Source organism: Pongo abelii, chromosome 18 (assembly GCF_028885655.2).
Source record: "Pongo abelii isolate AG06213 chromosome 18, NHGRI_mPonAbe1-v2.0_pri, whole genome shotgun sequence".
Lineage (NCBI taxonomy): Eukaryota > Metazoa > Chordata > Mammalia > Primates > Hominidae > Pongo > Pongo abelii.
Window position 1 is genome coordinate 67,877,754 of NC_072003.2, and position 24,500 is coordinate 67,902,253.

At 48.4% G+C, this 24,500-nt stretch overlaps 1 protein-coding gene across 2 annotated transcripts in view; it reads right to left on the reverse strand.

Annotated features, from left to right (window-relative positions):
* SMPD3 (sphingomyelin phosphodiesterase 3) overlaps window positions 1-24,500 on the reverse strand; it is an 89,958-nt gene that overhangs the window by 27,341 nt on the left and 38,117 nt on the right. Inside the window, exon 2 of one of the 2 annotated variants that reach the window (XM_024233760.3) lies at window positions 610-671. The exons of the other annotated variant lie outside the window; for it this stretch is intronic. The gene's annotated coding sequence lies outside the window, so the exon portion shown is untranslated. The remainder of the gene's footprint in view (window positions 1-609; window positions 672-24,500) is intronic. 2 annotated transcript variants of the gene reach the window in all.

A 24,500-nucleotide genomic window follows, 5' to 3' on the forward strand; every position in this document is an offset into this window, starting at 1 on the left:
CAGATCGCTTGAGCCCAGGAGTTGGAGACCAGCTAAGGCAACATGGCGAAACCAGTCTCTGCAAAAAAACACAAAAATTAGCCGGGCGTGGTGGCGTGTACTTGTAGTTCCAGCTACTCAGGAGGCTGAGGTGAGAGGAACACTTGAGCCCAGGAAGTAGAGGTTGCAGTGAGCTGAGATCGCACAATTGCACTCCAGCCCCAGAGACAGAGAGGTCTCAAAAATAATAATAATAATAATAAAGTTTTTGATAGTTTAGTGGGCAGTGGTATCTGGTTACATTTTTCAGGATGCTTAATTTGTATTTCTTTTATGAAGTGCTGCTTCAAATCCTTTTCCCATATATGGAGGGAGTTAGTATTTTCTCCATAGATTGGGTGTATTGCACTCCACTTGAGTCAGGTTCAGGATGGGACCTGGATGGCCAGCTCCAGATTGCTTACCCCAGAGCTGTGGTTTTCAAACATTTTAACAAGCAGGAGAGCCTTTTCTTAATCTCACACAGCATCTCTTTATAAAAATACTAACAAGTAGCCCATGAGGAAAGGCTTGGAGCACTCCCTTACCCACCCCCACCCCACCCTCTGGTTCCAGAAACCTTGGTTTTACCTGAGGAGGGGCCACTGGGACCTTGTTGTCCTTCTCTCTGAAGAAGAGCTGTCACTGCAGACCTGAAAGGAGATGATCAGTTCACAGGGGTGCCCGGAACAATCTCCAGAGCTCACCTGACAGCCACCAAGCAGCCCAGAACAGGTGAGCCAGGTACAAAGGCCAAGGGGCCTCACCTGCGGCCAGAGGCACTGCCACACCCTCCACATCGCCAGGGCGAGGGTGTGTGCCCGGCAGTTCCAGTGGACGAAGTGCAGCCCCAGTGGGTGGGGCCCGAGGTTTGTGTGACGGATTTTCAGGGAGGAGGGTTGCCAAGAGGAGAGGACTCTGAGGGTGGGATGGATGAGCGCTCCACATCGACACTGGGACCCAGGCCAGGCCCAGGGGGTGCGGGGTGAAGGTGGAGGGTGGGGAAGAGGTGAATTCAAAAGCTCCAGCCGCAGGGCCCAGGTTTAATCTGATAGTTAGAACCAGAACAATCAGAGCTTTGGGAGCTTTGTGCAATCCCTGCTTCCCTAAGATACCGAGGGTAGGGGAGAGCTGAACCCAGGCCAGGGAAGAGGGACAGTGGCCACCAGGATGGGGTGGATTAGGGGAGGAAGAGCAACATCGAGAGGAACCAAAGGATTTGGTGGCTCCCCCCTTATCTAAGGGGGAGCAGGTCAGTGGAAGGGAGGCTCAGCAGGACACTTTGTGAACACAGCGGGGTCTTTGGAGGGGACAGCTGGGAGGGAACTCATGTGACCCTAGGCCTTTGGACACGATGTCACTGGCTCCTCTTGCTGACTGAGGTGAGGGATCCTGGCACTGTGCTCTGGGGACACTGCCCTCCACACTTGGGCCCCAGTCCCAGTTTGTAGTCCCCGCCCTTGCCCGCTAGTCCCGCCCCTGTCCTCAGGTGCTGGCCCTGCCCCTGATCCCTGTCCCTAGGCAGCTCTCTGAGCATGTTGGCCCAGTCCCAGGCCTCGTCCCTACTAACCTGCCGAATCCTTGGCTCCAGGGCCCACCGCCTGTCTCAGGCCCAGTCTCTGCTTTCAAGTTCAGCAGCCCCCGCCCAATGCCTAGCACAGCCAGGGCTGTCCTTGCGTGCTCCACCTTCTTAAGCCAGTCCCATGGCCTGGCCCAAAGCCCTCTTACCACCCCTCCATCCAGAGTAGGGTGACCCATCACTCTTCACACCCCATCCCTTAGGTACACTTATTTTGCAAATCACCCAAACTAAGTGTTTCAGAAGAATCTGAAAGCTGAGGCCCCGTCCATTCTCTGTCCTCTAGCTGAAGATGTAGCAGCAGTGCTGGCAGGAGCGTCTCCTTCACAGCAAACAGTTGGCTCCCTTCTCACTAGGAATTTGCACAGAAAAGGCTTGGGCTCCAATGAGACCCGGTTCTGGTCTAGGCCACTGGTCTTGCGCAAGTCATTTAACCTCTGAGCCTCAGAGGCTCCCTCCTCTGTAACATTAGGGGCCACTGCAAGATCTTGGATGGCCACGGCCAGGACCAAATGAGCACCGGCACTTGATATTGCCAGATCAGAGTGGGAAGAAGGAAGCCAGAGCCCCCCAGGTCTACGCTCTGCACGCGGTGACCTGGCTTCCCCAGGAGCCCTTATGTTCGTGTGGACACCCTGGCTTTTGCCCTCAGAGCCAAGTACCTGACAGGATCCCTCCCCACCCATAGCCTGGGGAGTCCAGCCTGCCAGGAAGCAGAGGGTGACCTGCTGTCCCGGCCTGTCCTCTGTCCCTAGGACTCCTGCCTCTTCACCCACAGTTGGCTGACAACCTGCATGCACCTCTGTCCTTCACCCTCTTGCTGGGCTGACCTGACCCAGGCCACAGGCTCGCAAGCATCTGGCATTAACATAAAGGAGGCAGGCCACTCCTGAGCCATTTGGGCCTGTGTGACTCCCAGCCCCCACTGTCCTCTCTCTAAGTGGGGAGGAGCTCACCTCTCATCCCTGAGTGAGAAGTTTGTCAGGCAGGATCTTTGGCCTCTGACATTTCCCAAACTGTCCCCCACCAGCTGCACAGCCCCCTCCCCACTCTCCACCCCACTCCCATGCCTCACCAACTCTTCTGAAAAATCCCTGCATGTTTTTTTTCAAAATAGAATTAAATGACAAGAACTGACTATTTAGGGAGGGGTTCCTGAGGGGAAATGGAATCTCGACAACCTTGAAATTATAGGCCCTTCTCTTTTCTCAAAGAAAAGAGAAACATGTCAGATCGTTGATATTCTGAGCCAGGCCTTGTTTTGAAATATGCTCTCCCCCTATCCTTTCACGAACCACAGACTTTTTCCCTCTTTGAGAATAAGATCACATCAAGTCAGGGATTAGAAATGGGAAAAATTCAATCAGAGCCTCCCTCTGTCAGCTACCCATCTCAATATACTCCCAGGCGAGCAGAATCAGCTCCTGCTCCAACCCTGCTCAGCGTCATCATTCAAAACGCACCGGTAGGAAATGGTGAAACAGAAGAACCTTTCATCCCGGCTGAGCAGGGCCTGCAGTGCTGCTCTCCTGGCTCCAGCAGCTGGCTTGTGCCTGGGTCGAATCAGGCCTCTGGCTTAAATAGGCAGTGGGAGCAGAGCAGGGAGGGCCTGGGGGGCGGGTGTGGAAAGTGGGCCGTTTACCTAGCACAGCAAGGCAGTGTCTGGAGCCAGCAGTGGTCCCAAGCATGCTCCTGCCTGCCTGCCTGTCCACCAGGAGGCCTCAATCCCACAGGCCCCAAGACCACAGACCAGCACCTGGGGTGACCCCTGATGGATGTGCAGCTCCACGGGAGACGTCCCTAGATGCACTGAGCTTGATCAGTTTCCTGGATACCTCCACCTCTCCTTTGTAGCAGAATCAGCTGTGGAGATGGATGGACCTGTTCCCTGGGGCCTCTCTCCAAGCCTCAGTTTCTGCCTTCTTAAAATGAGGATAACACTGACTTCACAGGTGGAGAAATAATGTTTGCTAAGGGCCTGGCACCTAGGAGGTTGATTTATTTACCCACATGGTGATACTGGGGCCAGGTACCTTCGATGAGGCTGGAGCCTAGAGGTTTAGTAATGTACCCAAAGTCACACAGCCTTCCATCTGACTGTCAGTGTCAGACCTCATGCAGACCTGGGGCCTCCCAGCCTCATGCTACAGTTGAAGTTTGGGGTGAGTGAGAGTGAAGAGCAGCTGCTCACCTTGGGGAAAAATCTTGACTGAACCCTAGTAAAGGGGTTACCTTTAAGCCCCCAGTGTTATGGGAAAGGGGTCCTGATCCAGACCTCAAGAAAGGGTTCTGGGACCTTGCACAGGAGAGTTCAGAGTTCTCCCTTGCACAGGAGAGTCCACACAGTAAAGTGAAAGCAAGTTCATTAGAGAAGAAACCAAAGAATGGCTACCTCATTGACAGAGCAGCCCAGAGGGTGCTGGTTGGCTATTTTTATGGTTATTTCTTGATCGTGTGCTAAACGAGGGGTGGATTATTTATGAGTTTTCCAGGAAGGGGGAGGGCAATTCCTGAAACTGAGGGTTCCTCTCCTTTTTAGGCCATATAAAACCCAGGATGACTTCTGGAACATTGCCCTGGCATTTGTAAACTGTCACGGTGCTGGTGGGAGTGTCTTTTGGCATGCTAATGCATTATAATTAGCATATAATGAGCAGTGAGGACAAGCAGAGGTTGTTTTGGTCACCATCTTGCTTTTGGCAGGTTTTGGCTAGCTTCTTTACTGCATCCTGTTTTCATCAGCGGAGTCTTTGTGACCTGTATCTTGTGCTCACCTCCTATCTCATCCTGTGACTAAGAATGCCTAACCTAGGCTGGATGTGGTGGCTCACGCCTGTGATCCCAGAACTTTGGAGGCTTAGGCAGGCAGATCTCTTGAGCGCAGGAATTTGAGACCAGCCTGGGTAACATGGTGAAACCCTGTCTCTAAAAAATATACAAAAACTAGCTGAGTGTGGTGGTGCATGCCTGTAGTCCCAGCTACTTGAGCTGCTGAAGTGGGAAGATCGCTGGAGCCCAGGAGTTCGAGGCTGCAGTGAGCTGTGACGGCACCACTGAACTCCAGCTTGGGTGACAAAGTGAGACCCTGTCTCAAAATAAACAAACAAAGAATAAGAATTCCTAACCTTCTGGGAATGCAGCCCAGCATGTCTCAGCCTCATTTTACCCAGCACCTATTCAAGATGGAGTTGCCCCAGTTCAAACACCTCTGACAACACCACCAAGGCAAGGGGGGGGTGGCATGGTTGGACAGGCATGGTCAGGCAGCCTGTCTGCATTTGGGTGAGACCCTGGGGGAGAGGTGCAGAAGCATCCCGGAGTAGCTGCTAGTGATGGCTGGTGAGAGGAGCTGCCCTTCAAACCTCCTAGGTCTCCGAGTAACACTATAGGGTGGTGAGTGTCTCACCTGGTTGGTTCGACTTGATATTCCAGTGAGTGGGACAGTGCCCCCACCTCAGTGAACAAAGATTAGGACATAAGCTAATGGGGAATTAAGACAAAGCAGTAGTTCGTCATTTTGTGCTTAAAAAAGTTCTGCCCTTAAAAGTGCAAATAACTGTGCTAGTAAATAATTGAAGTCACATGAGGGAGTTGTCTTTAACAGGAAAGTACACATTTTGATTTTGATTAACAAAATGTTAACTCCTCATTTCCCCCAAAGAAGCAGCAAAACAGAGGGCCTGGATCTCTGTTAGTTGGACTCAGAAGGGAGATCAACTTGACTATAAATTCTGAAGAAGATGAAGTTGAAGTTATGATTACATATGAAGCCCATTCATCTGCCAGTCATTAATTGTTGTGTATATTGTGGACCTGACATCCTTTCAGAAGTTTGGACTACAAAGGTGGAAGATACACTTGGAAAGACTGTGTACTTCAGAGTCCAATCTAGGTTCAAATCTGGACCTGGGCAACACTGGGCCTTCACTTAGTCTCTTTGAGCCTTGGGTTTCTACTACTTTGCAAGGCTGTTGGGAGAATTAGATGAGATGATATTGGTGACAACTCTTTTTAGGCATTCAGTGACCAGTTATCCATTTGGAAAGATAATTCTACAGGGAGCATGGGGTGGGCAGGAGGGGAGACAAGCAGGAAGGCCAGTGCAGTAGGCAAAGCAGGGAGATGGCAGGGCCAAGGCAGTGAGAAGAGAGAAGGGTCATATATCTGGGGGACATCTAAGAGGGTAGAATGGTGTTATGAACTGAATGTTTGTGTCCCCAACAAATTTATATGTTGAGGCCCTAAACCCACTGTGTGGCTGCATTTGCAGATGGAGGCTCTAAGGAAGTATAGATGGTCTCTGACTTACGATGGTGCGACTTAAGAATTTTCAACTTTCTTCTTTCTTTGTTGAGACAGAGTCTCACTCTGTTACCCATACTGGAGTGCAGTGGCGCCATCTTGGCTCACTGCAACCTCCACCTCCCAGGTTCAAGTGATTCTCGTGCCTCAGCCTCCCGAGTAGGTGGGATTACAGGTGCCCACCACCATGTCCAGCTAATTGTTGTATTTTTAGTAGAGACAGGGTTTCACCACATGGGCCAGGCCGGCCTCAAAATTCTGACCTCAGGTGATCTGCCCGCCTTGGCCTTCCAGAGTGCTGGGATTACAAGCATAAGCCACTGTGCCTGGCCAAGATTTTTCAACTTTTCAATGGTGCAAAAGTAATAAGACATTCCATAGAAATTGTACTTTGAATTTTGACCTTTTCTTTTTATTATTTTAATTTTTTATTATAAAATGTTAGTAGTTATTATAAAACAGACTTTGTTAGATGATTTTGACCAACTGTAAGCTAATGTGAGTGTTTTGAACATGTTTAATATAGGCTAGGTTAAGCTATAATGTTTGCTAGTTTAGGTGTATTAAATGCATTTTCAAGGAACTGTATTTTCAACATACGATGGGCATATAGGGATGTAACCCTGATAAGTTGAGGAGCATTTGTAATCAAGTTTAAAGGTGGTCATAAGGATGGGCCCCGATCTGATAACATTAGCGTTCTTATAAGAAGAGATGCCAGGCCAGGTGCAGTGGCTCACGCCTGTAATCCTAACACTTTGGGAGGCCAAGGTAGGAGGATCACCTGAGGCCAAGAGTTAGAGACCAGCCTGGCCAACATGCGAAACCCTGTCTCTACTAAAAAGACAAAAATTAGCCGGGTATGGTGATGTGCGCCTGTAGTCCCAGTTACTCAGGAGGCTGAGGCACGCTTGAGTCCGGGAGGTGGAGGTTGCAGTGAGCTGAGATTGCGTGACAGAATGAGACGCTGTCTGAAAAAAAAAAAAAAAAAAGGATGCCAAAGTGCTCACACGAACCGAGGAAAAGCCATATGCGGACTTAGTGAGAGGGCAGCTGTCTACAAGCCCGGAAGAAAGCCCTTACCAGAAACTGAATCAGCCAGAACATTGATCTCAGACTTCTAGCCTCTAACCTGTAAGAAACTAAATTTCGGTTGTTTAAGCCACACAGTCTATGGTATTTTGTTATGGTAGCCCAAACAGACTTATACAAATGGATGGGGACCAAGGGGTACCTGGGTAACATGAAAATGGACCAGGAGGCTGGCCATGGTAGCTCATGCCTGTAATCCCAGAACTTTGGGAGGCCGAGGCAGGCAGATCACTTGAGGTCAGGAGTTCAAGACCAGCATGGCCAACATGGTAAAACCCCATCTCTAGTAAAAACACAAGAATTAGCCGGGTGTGGTGGTGCGAGCCTGTAGTCTCAGCTACTCAGGAGGCTAAGCCAGGGGAATTGCTTGAACCCAGGAGGTCAAGGTTGCAGTGAGCTGAGATAGCACCACTGTACTCCAGCCTGGGCGATACAGCACGAGATTCTGTCTCAAAAACAAAAAAAAAAACAAAAAGGAAAATGGACCAGGAATTTATTCAGAGGTCTTCTGGTTCAGGTAACTGTGTGGCTAGTGAAGTTGCTCACTGGCAGTGGGGGTGGGTGAATGGGTAAAGGCAGGGTTTGTGGTGTTGGGTGACATTTGCATAGACGTGTCCAGACAGAACTGGGATCTTCAGACCCAGAACTCAGAGTTGAGGTCTGGATTGGAGCAGGTTTGAGAATATTAGAGTGTAGGCGGACTCTTGGGAGTGACTACATTTTGTCAGATCACTTATTCTTTCTTTCTTCTTCAATTGGTCCATGCTAATTCTAATTTCTTGTTATATAAGATAGCTTTTCTCTTTTATATTTTTGTAAAAATCAGATATTCTCCTTTGCTTTAAAAAAGTACAATTGTGCACAACTTTCCCCTAATTTTTACAAGACTTTGTTTTCCCCTACTTGTAGAGAACACGTCTTGTTTAGGAGCATAACTGATGTGGTTAGAATCTACTTGTGCAGTCAGAATTGCACATTTTTTTGAGGCTCATCTTGTCTTCAATATTTGTGATGTCAGTTCTCTTGTCATTCTTACCCAATGTCAGAAGAACATATCTCCCTTCACTTCAACTTGTTGGATAATTTATAATTCAAAATTTACACTAGCAAATGCTTATTTCTTTCCCTCAGTGTTGAACTTGAAAGGCACAATGTGTTTTCTTTAATTCTAGGCTGAGCTGTTTTTTCATTTCTGGAAACTTTTCTTATATTATTTCTTTCTGATGTCCCCTTTATGTGTTCCTCATCCATTCATCTCTCTCTTTTAGGCCTACTTCAGGGCTGTGATACCATTTTCCATTTTCCAAATCAGTTATTTTCTCCTCTGTTTTCTTTGTCTACATTTTAGGTTTCGTGTCTTACCTTATCCTCAACATCACTAATTTCTTTGTTCTATTTGTTTCTGTTAATGCCAATTACTACTTCCAGGTGTTTTCTAATTCTTTTATAATTTTCACCATGGAATTACAGCTATTATTTTTTCTGATCGGTTTCTGTTAGTATTTTGTTGTTGTAGTCATTTATTTCTTTCAAAGTAGTTATTATCCAGTTCATCTTATTTGTTCCTTCAGATTCCATCATTTAAAAAACAAATTAATTGACATTTATTGGGCACCTACTGCATGCAGACACTGCTGCTCATCATTTAGCACTTGTAGATGTCTGCTTTCCTTCTAAGTTTAGTGCAGCAGGATTCAGAATTCTTCAGTCACAGCTGCTTTGGGCAGGTTCTGATTAATTAATTCATTTATTTTCTCTTGTTCCCCAAAAGATTTAAGATAACTTAAACTGTATCCTATGTACAATATGAGACTTTTTTTGTTTGTTTGTTTAAATAGGGAATTAGAGCTAAGGGAAAACAGAAAAACAAGAGGCCGTCAGGCAGAGTTGGAGACACAGAGTGAGTGAGGTGAAGTCTCATTCCAGTGGTGGCCTCAGGTGGGCACAGAGATGTGTTTTATGACTGAGGCTTGTCCGATTGATTTTTGTTGGTGGTGTTGAATGACGCTTTATTTTAAATTCTTGCTTGAATGGCTACAGTGCAGAAGAGGCCCCCATGGCATCACTCCCTTGGCTAGCCCCCCTGGGTGGGACAGGCTTATATATATATATATATATATCTTTCCCAAGGGGGCTGGAATTGAAAAGAAAAAAAAAAAAAGAGGCAGGATTATAGGTGATAGTGTGGACTGGGGGCACATAAACAGTGTAACAGTGACCCCCAGCCCCATGGCTCACCTTCCAAAAGTCAGTATTGATTGAGCAACTAATTAGCTGTGTATTTCCTGTGCTCAGAATCAGAGATTTTCCCTGTGTTGGGTGGCAATGTAATCTGGTCGAGAGGAAGGCTTTTCAGGGGCTCTCTGTTCCCACAGAACTCCAGAGTGGCCTCATTTCACACTTCTTGGGAACTAGTTTTTCGAGTGACAGATTGATTGGTGTATGGGTGGTTACCAAAAAAGATTCTATTTTATTAGCTGTTTGTCTTGCAAAGTGAAATAGTTTTTTAAACTTTATCAAAATGTCATCATCTCCAGGGTTTAAAGCGTGCCCTCTGGCTTTGAGGGAAGATCTCAGTCCTATAGCTGTCATGTCCCAGTTCACCTCAAGCCATTGAGCAATGAGGCTGAGACGGGCCAGGTGAGCTCAGGCCTGTGGCCGCCCTAGTCTGGGCCCACTTAGGGGGTGACCCTGAGTGGCAGCTAGCTGAGCACCAAGGTGACAGACAGCTCTAAATTTCATCCCGGTGCCTAAACTGTCTTAAAAAAATACATCAAGGGAAAAGGAAAATCTAGACATTCCTATACATGAGAGACTATGTGTATAGGTAATATTGCTTTTCTGTTTGAGAAGGAAATAGAAAACATTTCACTTACTCTTTTTTTAAAATTAAAAATGAGGAATATATCAAACAATAAAAAAGACCTTGGTTTCCTATTGTGGCAGTTAAAGAAGAGAGAAAAACAGACCGAAAGTGGTTGAGGGAAGGCAGGGAGCAGAGTCCCTGTCCCATGGGTGCCTCAGCTCAGTGTGCCTTGCCTGAGCAGCCCAGCCCTGCCCTTCCAGCCTCAGCGGGTGTAGCCGCTAGTTGTCTACTCTGTCCTTGGCCCCTCTCTCAGCCCCAAGTGTCCTGTCCAGAGTCAAGGCCAATTACTCCTAGTTCCTGAGTCCATTTCTAGTTCCTACTCCCAACCCCTCCCTGGCTGTCACCTCCACCAGGGCCTCCTCCTGTCTTGCTTGCTTTGAGCCTCTTCCCTCCTAATCGGGCTGAAGCCTGTGATCCCCACCACCAGCAGCTCTGAGCTCATTCTGCCCTTGTCCAGCATCTCCAGATCTCCCTCTACCCCCAGGATCAATCCTTCTACCTGGCCTGGCTTGAGGACCCCAGTGACCAGGCCCTGCCCTCCTCAGCCTCATTTCTGCCCCTCTTTCTCCCACTGATTTGATCTGACATCCCCGACCTCTAGCTTTCACTGTTCCTGAAACATACCATGCTCTTTCATGCCTCCATGCCTTTGCACATGCTGTACCCTGTGTCTGGAACACCCTGGTGGTCCACCTGACACCCCTCCTCCAAGGCTCAGCTCTAAAGCTTCCAAACCCTCCCCTCAGTCTCACACCGTGGGGCTTTGTACTGGCAGCCTAGAGCCCCCTGAGCTTCAAGCACAGGGCCCAGTCCCTGACAGGCATCCCGGGAACCTTGGTGGAATCAATAAAGTGATTTCTAGCCAGGCGGGCATGTCCATCACCAGAAGGCTCGATTCCCTTTGTACATACCAGGAGGCACAGCAGGAGCTGTGAGAAACTGCTCCCAATTGTTTGAATTATTGCCTCAATGAGGCTACTTTGTCGTAAAACAAAAGAAAACAAAACAAAAATGCAACATGGAGACTTGAAATTTAAAAGCTGTGTGAACTCACGTGTGTGTTGTGAGTGCCTATAGCTTACTGGAATCATCATCTTCATCAACATGATTATATAAAAAATGTTTTGGGGCACCCACTGTGTGCCAGGCACTGTGTTCAGAGCATTCCCTTCACAACGTCTTGTTTCATCCCCTAAGCAGCCTGGGGAGGGTAGGTATTATTGATCCCGTACTCAGAGATGAAAACTGAGGCTTGGAGGGGCATAAGTGACTTGCTCAGTCACACAGCTAGAGGGTGGCACAGATTCTGTGAGCAAGACTTATCTACAGCCCTATCCTGGTTAGCATTTTGACCGATGGGGCTCTCTAATACACAGGAGGCGCCCATAGGTAAGGGAGGAACACCCCAGGGGTTGGGAAGTCTTGCTAGCCACCACCCTTCCCTCTTACCTGCCTCCTCCTCTGTCCCAGAGGGATTCAAGGTGGATGCTGCCATGATTTGTTCTTAACACTTGAGTGTGAATTCATCCATCAACTGTTGTCCTGGATATCTGAATGGTCAGAGAGCTGGTGGGGATTCGGAGGTATAAACCCAGCAGGAACCATGTAGAGTTCTGCTGTGGGGCTGAGGGATGATGGGGAACACCCCGGTTAAGCCCATTGTCTCTCCCTGGTGTCCTTCAGCCTTGCGCCCTCCATTTGTTCTCCATACAGAAGCCAGAGTGATCTTTCTAGGTACACACCTGGGTACTCTCCCAGCTGAGAACTCTTTCATGGCCCCCAGGATAAAATCCATGCCCCACGTCTGCCTCCTCTCCTGTCGCACTTCTTGCCAATCCTGTCCTTAGAGTTCTCCTCTTTCCTTCTTGGTCCTGGTCTCTCTCCAGGAGGGCCTTTCCCCAGCCTGGAATTCCACGCCTCGCTTGGTTAGCTCCTCCTTATCTTCTGGCCTTTTGCAGGGAGGGGGGGTCTCTTCAGGAAGCCTTCCCCCCTCCCCTGGTAGCAGTGCTTCGTCTTAGGGCCCCCTACAGTGAGCCCCCACTGCTCCTGGCACCACCCTAGAGGTGGCCTCTAGAGGGTCTGGGACCTGGGTCACATGTCAAACAGTCCTGGCTACCTGCAGACAGGCAAGGCCAGGGGATGACAATCACGGGAGGAATATGCCCCAAAGACAGCCTTCCAGAGGGACATTCAGAATCTGGTTCTGGGATGTTGGGGCTTCGTCAGGGAGGGAGGGAGGGAGGGAGTCCAAGAGGTGGGTGGGTGTCTGGAATGTGCTAGGGCTTTGGCCACCTGGGCCCCTGCTAGAGCTGCAGCTGTGGATGTTGTTCTCAGGGAGAGCAGGCGGAGGGAAAAAGGGGGTCAAGGACAGAAGCTTGGGGCTTATCCCATTTTTGGCTTGGTGAGGAAAGAAGAGCCAACAAGAGCACTTGGGAAAGGAGGAAGATCACAGAAAAGGTGCTTAAAATATAGCACTGTTTTTATTTAGTTCTCAAATAATCTTACTTTTTTCTTTTTCCCTTAGAATAGCTGGAAAAGGAGGGCCCTACGTGGCAGTCCCTGGGATGAGAAAACCATGTGTCAGAAAGCTGGTGCCGAATCCCTCGCGCTATTTTTACCTTCCTGACACTACCTCTTTGAGCCCCGAGGAGGATCCTGGCCTGAGGTGGCTGAGCTGGAGTCTTCCAGGCTGATGTGGCCAACCTTCACCTTGTTCTCCAGAAACCACCAAAAAGCTGGCTATTCACTTTTCTTGACCAGAAATAAATGCATCAGACAAGTGTTCTCAAGTAATCTTGAGGGATGTGAACACAAAATTATCCCATAAATTGCTTTTGTTTCCTTTCCTCAGTTCAAAGTTGGTTTTGGGTTCGCATTAGTTACATTAAAATTGGACAGTAATTCATGCTCTTAAAATAGATCTCCATGTTCCCAAGTTTAGAAAGAAAAGCCACCTAGGAATGAGAAAAACGTGGACCTATGTGAAATGCCATTCCATTAGCCACAGAATCTTTTGTGGGCCTTGGTGGGAGCACCCATCAGGCGGGATTTGTGGCAGAGCACACCGAAGTGGAGTGTGTCTGTGGTCACTTTTCATTCTGTTCCCCGCTTCAGGTCAAGGAAGCCTTTGACATCGTGGCCAGGAGCTCTGGGGTTTCACTAACCTCTAATTACATTTCTTATTTAAAATAGTGATAAACAGTCCCTCTGTTGATTCAAACATTTAAAAACACTGAGCCTGTAGTTGTTGGCTCTGAACAAAGAGAGCAAATCCTCCTGGCCTCCTCAGGCCTGCCCAGCCTCTGCCTACACCTCTGGGTTCTCAGACTCTCATTCAAATGCTGAATCCAGAAAATGTCCCTGTGGGTGGCCTTGCGGGGAGGTCACTTCAGGATTCAAAATCAGGACTGACTAGGCTGTGCAGTGAGGTCCCATCTTCCCCACATGGGGACTTCTGGCTCCTGCTCTGGGTTCAAGGTGAAGGTCAGGAGGTGCGAAGAAGGAGCCACCATCTTACCCCCATTGCCCCATGGTCTGGTGCCCCATAGCATGTCCACTCACCACTGTGCTTCATTTATGAATGTCAGCCCCTGGTCCCACAGGCCTTGGATGTAAAGAGAACAACTCTGCTGTCCCCACACCCCCAGTACATCTGCTGCCTGGAATGGAGGGAAGTAGGGACCGCTTCTAGGCCTGTGGGGTCACCTTCAAGAGCCAAGTACCATCCATCCCATCTTGTGGACACCCACAAAGAAGGAGCCTTGAGGCCCAGGCTCCCTAGAGGCAGCTGATGCAATGTAGGGGCGGGTGGGTGGGGAGGAATGAAGAACGATGGTCAGACCCCCCACTGGCCATTCTTCCTGGATGACTTGGAACCCAATCAGCGGCTGCTCGCCTGGACTGCCAGGTTGCCTCGTCCTCATCATTTGGAAGACTGCACCAGTGGCCAGGTATGGACTTTGCTTCTGTAGCAACCATGTCCAGAGAGGAGCCCCTTGTTATAAACACAGTACATCAGCGACATCCACGATAAACCCAAAGCCCTGCCTTGTCTCAGGGGTAAGGCCAAGTTGGCCTGGGCCCAGCTTCTCTCCGTAGCCTCATGCTTCCCCAGGCACCAGTGTGGATGTCACCACACCTCTCCACTCTACTCCATAGCAGGGCAGCTACTATTGTAGTCACCCTTTTACAGATGAGGAAACTGAGGCCCAGGGTAAAGCATGCTACCAAGATCACAGTGAACCCAGGTCTGTCTGACTCTAAAACCAGTGCTCTTCTCAATCCATCCTGCCACAGAGCCTCCTAGTCCCACTTCCTGCCTCTGCCGAGTGGCCTCTAGAAGGAACCACCCTCAAATATGTGTCGGGGGTGATGTGGTCCTGGGTAAGGATTAAGGGCTTTGTGGAGGTGCTGGAAGCTGTGATGTGTCTTGTTGAGTCCAGCCCAGCTCTGCTAGGGTGTCCCCCTGACCTTGCCAGCATGACCCATTTGGGCTGTAATTTTAAACGATAATTATGGATTAGCTTGGTGACCATCAGGCCCTTCTGCTATATCCCAGGAAATGGACCTAACCCTGTTACAGGGCAAATCAGATATAATCAGCTCCTAATTCAATATGGTTGTTCTAAGTCACATTTATCAAGGGACAGAAGCTGGCCCATGGGTTAGACTACAGTAGTTGTTGGATTAGACTCAGACAAGAATCCTCAACTTGCACTTTCTGACAGTTTTCTAAAAATTAAGTGGAAGAGATGAACTTTTTTAGTACCATGTGCTACAAGTACACAGACTTGTATGTCCCACACACAGATGGGGGCATGTTTCAGACTGGCCATGTGTCCCTGCAGCCTTGATCTGTCATGGTTGTGCCTCTCAAGCCCCGACAAAGGTGCCTAGACACCTGGAACACTGCTCTGTTCAAAACCAAACCTGGGCAATCACCCAGCGTGCAGGGCCGGTCATACCAGCCCCTTCTGTGGCTGAGGAGTGTAACTGGGTTCAGGTACATGGCAACTTCCGGCCAGCTCTGAGTGAGAGAGGATTTCTCTTCTAAGTGGTGGTTTTGGGATCACAGAGGCCAAATAGTAATCAGATTATTGGATGCTTGTGATTGGATCTGTTAGTTTTGCACTGGATTGAACTTTTTTCTCCCAACCCCCACCCCTCACCTTCAGAGCACTGCCAGTGCCACCCTCTGTGAGGTGCTGGCCTCAGAGCTCAGACAGTGAAACAGAAGTACAGAGTCTTGAATGAACCACCCAGGCCAGCATCAGTGAGTGTCAGAACTGGGACTTGAGCTCCGATTTGTCGTGCTCCAAAGTCTGGGCACTTTCCACAGCATCCCTGCGTCTCACCCTTTTTCTGCCCCAGTCCACCTGAGGGAAACATAGTGGCTGAGGGGAGGCGCATGCCATATCCTGTTGCAGGGAGCACTTCAACATGTAGCTGACACATTTGGACCTGATGTCACTGGCACTGGAGGTTTTCTGAGCCAATTTTTTAGGTTTTTGCCACCCGGCTCAGTGGTGATGCCCAGTAGGGAGTAGAAAATGCAAGACTTGAGTTTGGGCAGTTGGGGCTGGAAGTGGAATTGGGGGTGATAGGGGTATAGGAGGCAGCAGGGGCTGGGGCGTAAGTGGGATGTTACAGGGGGTGAGTTTGAAGACAGGGCCCTGTCTTTGGAGCATGCTTTAGAGTCAGGGTGGAGGTGGGACAGGACATGTCCAAGAATCTCCCTGAATCCTGGCCTCCCCTAAAAGGTAATTGTCTGAGATCCCCACACCAATAGCCTGGTTCCAGGAACTTCAATCTTCTTATTGCAAGGGGAAGTTTCAGGGCACTGTGCTGGCCAGAACAGGAGAATTTCATAGGTACAAGGCAGGCTGTCATACCAGGTTTTCTGGAAGCCTTCTTAAAGCACCTAGAACCATATAAATGCCTTCCTCGCAGATCTTTAGAATCCCAGCAAGGCAAACATGCCAAATGGCTAAGAAGACAGCAGCTTCCAGTTTATCCTCACTTGTCATGGCTTTATGTTCGGCTCTCCTTCCCGACTGCCAGCCCAGATGACCAACAGCGACCCCAGGCCCACACCAGACAATTCTCTGAAAACTCAAAGAGGCGGTAGCCACAAAGAGGCAACAAGGTTCTACAGAATCCGACCCAGCCTTCCTTAGCAGGACCTCCCTGCAAGCTCCGACTCTCCTTCACCCACGCCACGACTGGCTAGTGACCTTCCTCTGAGTCACATCTCTCTCCCTTTTAGACTGTCATTTCCCTGGCTCTTCCTACAATTAATAAGGTCTAATTCTTAGAATAAATTTCTGATGCCATTATACTTGCAGTATTCTGCCTCCCTGATTGAACCGTGAGTGATACAGCACCTCACCTCTGCAGGCCTCCGTTTCTCTCCTCTATAAAATGGAGATGGTATGTGACATACTGCCCTAGGAAGGAGACTGCATCTGAGTGCTGAGGGCCAGGAGGCAGGGATTGATTCTGTGTGCACATTTGTCATAATCTGAGGACAAGCAATAAGCCAGAGTCATGACTCAACTCAGTGTGCCTTTTCATCTTGCACAAGCTGTAGGAGTCCCACAGAGCAGGGCCCACATGAGGTCAGTGGGTACATTTATGCTGGTGGTGGAAGGCGTGGTGACTCCTTCCAGTGGTCTGTTTGTTTGGTAGTGATTTGTTATATAACATGGTGGGTGCTGTGCCTGAGTATTCAAGTTTATCCTCACTTGTCATGGCTTTATGTTCAGCACTCCTTCCCGACTGCCAGCCCCGATGACCAACAGCGACCCCAGGCCCACACCAGACAATTCTCTGAAAACTCAAAGAGGCGGTAGCCACAAAGAGGCAACAAGGTTCTACAGAATCAAGGTTCAAGGTGACAGCAGGTCAGTGCCTTTCCTGATTGGATGCTGGAATGCATTCAATAGTCAGGAATTCTTAGGAACACAACCTCCAACTGGAATGTCATTTCCCCGGAAAACAAGGGCTTGTTGGGCCTGAGATGTGCTCTGCTGACTTGCTGGAGGGGAAGCTTTGTTTCTATAATGATGATGAGCTAGTCTTGCCTCTGGAGTATGTAGAGTGGATTTGTACATTGTGTCAGGGTACAGCACAGAGTGTCATGCTCCCTCTGGCCCCAGGGCCTTTGTTCCTACAGTAACGCTCTGATTTTAGATGTGAAGTGGCTCCCTCCTCCACTTTGTTCAGGTCCCTGTTTCAAACATCGCCCCCTTGGGATAGCTTTCCCTGACCATCCCATACAAATACTGCCTCCTGTCACCCTCTATTCCCTTCCCTGCTTCATTTTTCTTTCCAAAACATCACCACTTAACTCATTATGCATTTCTATGTTTTCTTTCTGCTTCCACTGAAACACGAGCTCCCTGAGGACAGGGATTCTGTCTGTTGTGTTCACTCTTGGATCTGTGACACCCAGAACAGTGCCAGGCTCAGAGTAGATGCTAATACAAATTTGTTACAGGTCAGAACTGACCTCTGCATAAAGACAAGTGGCCCGGCCTGGTCTAACCTCTATTTCTGCCTTCATTCATGCCTGAAAACAACAAATACAGTTTTCCTAGTCCTGGAAGAAGGCTACTTCTTGAAGTCAGGAAGGCTGGTTTGACCAATTCAGTACCAAACATGAGTTCTCAATATCCAGGGATTTTTATTCTTTTTTTGTAATCATTACTCTTGATCCTGGGATCTGTAACCATTTTAGAAGTGGATTTGATGTGATTAAATTCTTTCCTAGCCTAATCCTTTATGGAAAACAAAAGTTTTAAATGAAATGAATTAGAATGGATTTGCTGAGATTTGATTGTTTGCACAATAATTTTACCCCAGCTCATTTCAAAACCAGGGCTGGGCCTCATGCGTTGAAGAATACCCTGACAAATATTCCATAGTGAAGAGGAACAGCTCCCCACTCTTGCATGACAGCACTTACTGAGTGCCTGTGACTGGAGGGGTGACCACACACACAGGAGTCAGAGGGGCCAGCTGTCAGAAAGCCCATGCACTTTCTTTTGCAGGAACGCCAGGTCCCAGGGAGGCTGAGGTGCAGCTGGGACGCTGGGCAGGATGACAACCCTGCTATTGTTTCTCTGTTTTCTTTCTTTTTTTTTTTTTTTTCACAGGGTCTCATTCTGTGCAGTGGTGCCATCATGGCTCACTGCAGCCTCTGCCTCTCGGGCTCAAGCGATCCTCCCACCTCAGCCTCCCGAGTAGCTGGGACTACACAGTGCACACCACCACGCCCGGCTAACTTTTTTTTTTTTTTTTTGAGGCGGAGTTTCACTCTTGTTGCCCAGGCTGGAGATTACAGGCATGTGCCACCATGCCTGGCTAATTTTGTATTTTTAGTAGAGATGGGGTTTCTCCATGTCGGTCAGGCTGGTCTCGAACTCCCAACCTCAGGTGATCTGCCCGCCTCAGCCTCCCAAAGTGCTGAGATTACAGGCGTGAGCCACCGTGACAGGGTTTCATCATGTTGCCCAGGCTGGTCTTGAACTCCTGGGCTCAAGGGATTCGCTTGCCTTGGCCTCCCAGGCATGAGCCACCACGCCCAGCTGTTTTCTCTGTTTTATCCTGGAATCTCCATGGGCCTCAGCTTAGCAATTGTGAGGGTGGGTATGCAGGAGGTGGGGTGTGAGGAGGGGCTGGCAAGCAACCTTTAGAAGCAGGTCTGAAGGGACTTGTCAGGGGTTCCCCAGGTAGGAGATAGGGGTCACCTGTGCCCTCAGCCCACCTGCCATTGAGGCGCTAGCCCCCAGAGGCTGTTATCTTTGTTTAGATGCTGGGGGCATCAGGACAGCCTGAAACACTGTTTCCAGGAGTACAGCGTAGAAAAGAAAAGTCTTTCCATCCAAATTGGAAATGAAAAGGCCCTGGTACTTGACAGATCTACTCCAGTGACTTGGAACACTGTGTAGGAGACTTGTCCTTGGCAGCAGTAGAAATGGGGCGGCTCTGAACTTTCTCTCTGTAACCCCAGGCACATGTGTGCAGACTTGCCAGGCCCTGTGGGCCAAGCGGATGTAGGACCTGGCTCTTATCCAGGCATTTGGTAACTCGAGGAAAATGGACTTTTCCTCTTCTGCTGCTTTTGTTTTTAACTTTGGGGCCTTATCATTTGTGGCATCCGCCCTCTAGGACCTATAGCTTCTGGGACCGCTGGTAGACACCTATTCTACTAGCAGAGTTTCTTCCCCCAAGGCAGGTGTTTTGATGAGGGCTTGGGGTCACAGCCTCAGGACTCATGGCTACTCTGTATCTTCCATCCTGCTGGCCTGGACCACATGGTTCCGTGACTTTGCCGGCTTCCTTGGCAATTTTCATTAAGAGAGATGCACAGGCCGCATGTGGTTGCTCACACCTGTAATCCCAGCACTTTGGGAGGCTGAAGCAATCAGATCTCTTGAGTTCAGGAGTTCGAGACCAGCCTGGGCAACATGGCAAAACCCCAGCTCTACAAAAAATACAAAAATTAGCCCACGTGGTGGCACACACCTGTGGTCCCAGCTACTCGGGAGGCTGAGGTAGGAGGATTGCTTAAGCCCTAGGGTTTGAGGCTGCAGGAAGCCATGATAGTGCCCCTGCACACTTCAGCCTGGGTGACAGAGCAAGACCCTGTCTCAAAAAAAAAAAAGAAAATACAAAGAGAATAATTTTGTCTGGGAGGCCTTGTGTTCTGCCCCCATCATGGGCCTCACTATACTCAGATGAAAATAGTGACTTCTTGGTGTAAAAGTCTCAGCCTGAAAGTCCTTTTCCTCTTTCAGAAATGTAAGTTAACACAGCTTGGGCTCTGAAGAAATGCCCGCCTGGCCACAGGATGGCATGCCACAGTCACTGCCCCTTCACAGTGAAGCCCCCTCGTCACTGGGTACAATTCAGAGACTGATGTGGGTGCATGCACCTCTCAGCTGGGCCTGACCCCTGGAGTGGAAATCCAGAGCTGTTGTCTGCCCTCAACCCCAGACTTAGTACTAGCAAACACAGGTGGAGCACATTCCTGATGCTGAACATTTTCAAGTGGTTTATCTCACTTGATCATCAACCTTGTCCCCTCTGAAACACCCTTATCACTCCCTGCTTTTGCTGTTGGTCAACAGCAGGGCGGGGAGTTGAACCCCCAAGGGTCTGATGCTAGAGCCTATGCTCTTAACCAGTCTGCCAGTCTTTCCCGTGGAGCTGTTTGATGATTCATTTTATTCTATACCCAGAAACAATGAGGCATAAACCAGAATAAAAGGGGGCTATTATATCACTATTTGCCATTTATCTAAATTAGATAATAAATCATGAAGCTACTTGAAATAATATACATGTCAACCTTCTGGACATTTAGTTATCACTTAGTACCATTTGATGGTGTCTGTGGTATAATTAACACTTTCTTGTAGAAAATATGATATTTGTGTGAAATAAAAAAGTGAGTGAGAAAATCAATTTAACCTGGCCGTCCTCTTCCTTGGGGATGGGGCAGCAGATCTTGTGGCAGTGGCTGGTTGGGATGGCCGGGGCTAGTGGTGGATGAGCAGAAGTTTCCAGCCCTCTGAAGGCCAGGATGGTGCCTGGAAAGAGGGAAGCCTGTCGCCCTCGGTAGCAGCAGGTCCAGCTGAGGATTGCTGCTGAGCCCCAAATAGCTCCCTGCCCATTCATCAGACTCAGCATAATTGGGCATCTGCCACTGGCATCTCCAGATGTTTGCCTTTATCAGACGCCGATGTGGTTCAGAGTTTTCACTGAGAGCCTCGTAAAAGCTCTAGCTGGTTGGGGACGCTTATTGTTCATTTTATGTGAATTCTTTATCATGTGCAAAATGTTCCAGGCACCATTAGGAGACACAAAAGACTCAGAAAACACAGTTTCAGGGGGCGGAAGCTCACCGTAGCGTGGAGGAGACACGGCCACAGACATTTACAAACATTTGCTGAACACAATCAGCTGGCAGGAATGAAAAATCCGCTCTCAGCAGCACATCGGGGCATGGGGGTAGGGCAGTAGAGACTGAGGATTTAATGCTTGCCTGGGGGAGTCTTGTAAAATCGGATGGCTGTTCTGGGCTGTTTGCTCATTAATGTGGTCTTTAGATTCCTGCTCAGTAGGATTGGGACGTGGTGGCCAGAAATAGAGCAGAAGCTTGATCAGGAGAATATTGAAGGGAGACTCGTCTTGCTTGAGGTGAACATTTGAGGGCTCTGTCCAGGCACACTATAATTACTGCTTAACCATAAGTGTAGCTTGGCAAGATGCATGGATTTATACATAGGTTGCTAAGGGCATTTAGGGAAAACCAAAAGTAGGCGAGGAGAACTGTCTCCATCAATTTATAACATTCATGTCTGAGACAGCATCATGGAAGGGCAGACAACCCTGCTCTTAGGCATAAATTAAAGCTATCTTTCCTGGAAAAGAATAATTTAAATGATCAGTAACCTCTTTTGAAAAACTATTTTAAGAGTATTTTTTTGTTTTATGTAATTTAAAATTCCTGATTGGTAGGTATTCAAAATGACATTCAACTTTAATGTTAGACTTTCGAGTCTATTGTTGTATTTTTAATTTTTAATTTTTTTTAAGAGATGGGGTCTTTGCTATGTTGGCTAAGTTGGTTTCAAACTTCAGGCCTCAAAGGATCCTCCCATCTCAGCCTCCCAAAGTGCTGGGATTACAGGCGTGAGCTACTATAGGAGCCTATTGTTGTATTTTTAAAAATTGTTTTTAATTTTTATTCTAAAATCTTTATTATCACCTCTTAGAATATGTAGCATATTGTTGTATTTTTAACCTGTGATCTTAAATGCTTCTTATGCCTTATTGTTTGGGCTGGTGTGCGAACTCTAACTTGCTGACTGTGAAGTTCTGGTATTGATAATATTGTAATATGTGTTTGCCTACTTATAAAAAACAGTGAAAATAAAAGTTTCTACTGGCAGAAGAAAAAGAAGTGTTTAAAAAAGTACTTTCTTTTAAAAATCAACTTCATTTATTTCCCTTTTACCAAACAAGAATTGGTGAAGCTTATAACAAAAGATATAACAGAGAGTTTATTAAGATAGAAATAGGAAATTGGAACCCAGGCAGAAAAGAATACAAATTTTCTAGCCACCAAAATTTTCTAATCTTACTTCTGTGACCAAGCTCCAAATTTATCTTTGAGCTTCCTAGAATCCAAGGAAAAAAGGAAACATAATTAATTACATAGCCCCAGCTACTAAAATGAACAAAGTATGCCAATTCATGGATTTTTAAAACATTTTTCTTATTAAATAAAAGATAATTGCATAAATAAAACTTCAATCTGCAAAGGGAAAATTGTTTTCTCAACTTCATTTCATGGAAAGACAATGAAAAATCTAGTAAAATTTGTTGTAGCCACACATAAAGCTGCCTATGGAATTAATGTGACCGCTGTTACCTTTGAGCTGTGAGGAATATTCTGCCCATATGGGTATTTAATTATTTGTGAATTTATACAAGTAAGAGAGTCAGGAGTAACTTCTGGGAAAATGGGGGAGATATTTTAAGAATATTTAGAAAAGAAAAGATTGATTTAGAAATTTTTTTGGTGAGAAGCAAAGCCTGGGCAATGTTGACAGACATGCCCGCTAAGATCTGGGTGACTCTGGGATGGCTCCCATTCAATCAGCGTATTGCTGAATGAATCATTTCAGGTCAAGGCCAGGGACCTGGACCTAGGCATTTGGCAGTGTCTCGCCTGTCCTTAGGTAGAGGCTGTGTTCTGTTTCTCTGGTCTGCCCAGACAGTGCCTGGTACATTTTGCACATAAATAACTCAACCATGGTTCTGTCTCTCCTGGGTTGAGAACTCCAGGAGGGCAAAGACACATTCCCAGCATCCCTGAGGTTTCTGCCTGGTACTGGTAGCTGATACCACTACTGCCAGTGTTGGACGATAATAGCTCACAAACTAAAAACAGGAAAGGTGGGCAGTTATGAAGTGTTGGATGAGTGGGCACAATCCCGAAGTGGGCTTTGCTTTAGAAGGATCTGTTGTGCACCCCCACTCCCCACCGCTATGGAGTGCACACCAAGAGGCTCCACCTAGGTCGCCGAGGTCTCACAAGGGCCCTGCACTGCAGGTGACTGGGGTGTGTGTGTGGGGGGAGGACCCTCGCTGACAATGCTGACCTGTCTCTATCTATTCTCCCAGCAGGCTTTAAGGGTGGAATTCCAGCAGGCACTGCATTTTCCCAGCTTTTGTACTCAGTTACTCAGAGCTCATTCCTTTGCAGCTCTAAAGCTCTTTTGTGTTTCATCATCTTGCTCGAAACCTTGCCCGGAGGGCTCACTTTGGCCCCAGCAGAGAGTGCCTTTCCTGAGAGGTGGGGGATGCAGGGAGGGGGTGCAGTGAGGGGAGAGGCATATCTGTAAGCAGGACACACCTGTGGTCACGGCACAGCAGTGTGAGTCTTGCATGCCTGACTCGGGCTGGGTCTGTGTTATGGGCAGCAGCTCTAATGCCTGCCAGAGTTGGGGGGATTTGGGTAAGTCAGATTTCCTCTCTAGGATTCCGTTTTTCCATCTCTGAAGTGGGAATTTTAACAGTACCTAAGTAACGTGAGGTGAAGGTGTCGTGAGGGTAAACGGCACACAAAATCCTGTCCCAGTGCCCGACTCAGATGCACTTGGTGCGTGGTCATGACGATTGGTTTTTTTTTTTTTTGAGATGTAGTTTCACTCTGTTCCCCAGGCTGGAGTGCAGTGGCGCAATCTCGGCTCACTACAAGCTCCGCCTCCCGGGTTCATGCCATTCTCCTGCCTCAGCCTCCTGAGTAGCTGGGATTACAGGCGCCCGCCACCACACCTAGCTAATTTTTTGTATTTTTAGTAGAGACGGGGTTTCACTGTGTTAGCTAGGATGGTCTCGACTCCTGACCTCGTGATCTGCCCGCCTCAGCCTCCCAAAGTGCTGGGATTATAGGCGTGAGCCACCGCGCCCGGCCAATGATTGGTTATTATCCTGTCCTGGGGGTGAGAAGAGCCACCAGCTCCTTCCCTCAGACCATCACCTACCTGACAGATGTTTCACACCTCATGGGAGAGGAGGCTGAGGTTAGTCACCCGTGTGGGCAAGCCCCAGGGCCTCTCTGACCCTAATGAGGCAGAGACAAGACCTGCCTGTCCCCCGAGGGCTGTAAGAATCACATGCAGGCCCTGGTGGGGCAGTTCCTTGCCCCAGCTCCACCACAAGAGGACTGAAGACAGTACTCAGAGGACCTGCAGCCAGTACCCGGCACACACGAATGCCCCGTAGGTGCTGGGGCTGGTGTCACAAACTGTGGTTACTCCACAGGTGTCAGGAAGCACAGGGCTCAGGCTCCAGATGCTCCCAGGGGAGGGAGGAGGTGAGGGCAGAGGCGATGAGCCATGCCATCCACAGACCAGGGGTGGCCCCACCAACATGAACATTGTTGGTGTTGTCATCTTGGATGCCACTCTGAGGTCCAGGCACAAACACACATGAATCTCCTCCCCATTCCCCCAGGCATCAGCACTGTCACCCCCAGCCTCAGGCTATTTGGGCAGTGGGGCTAGGAGTGTCCTCTATTTCTATGTGCTAAATCTGGCAACCCAGGTGTTAAAAATCATAGTAGAT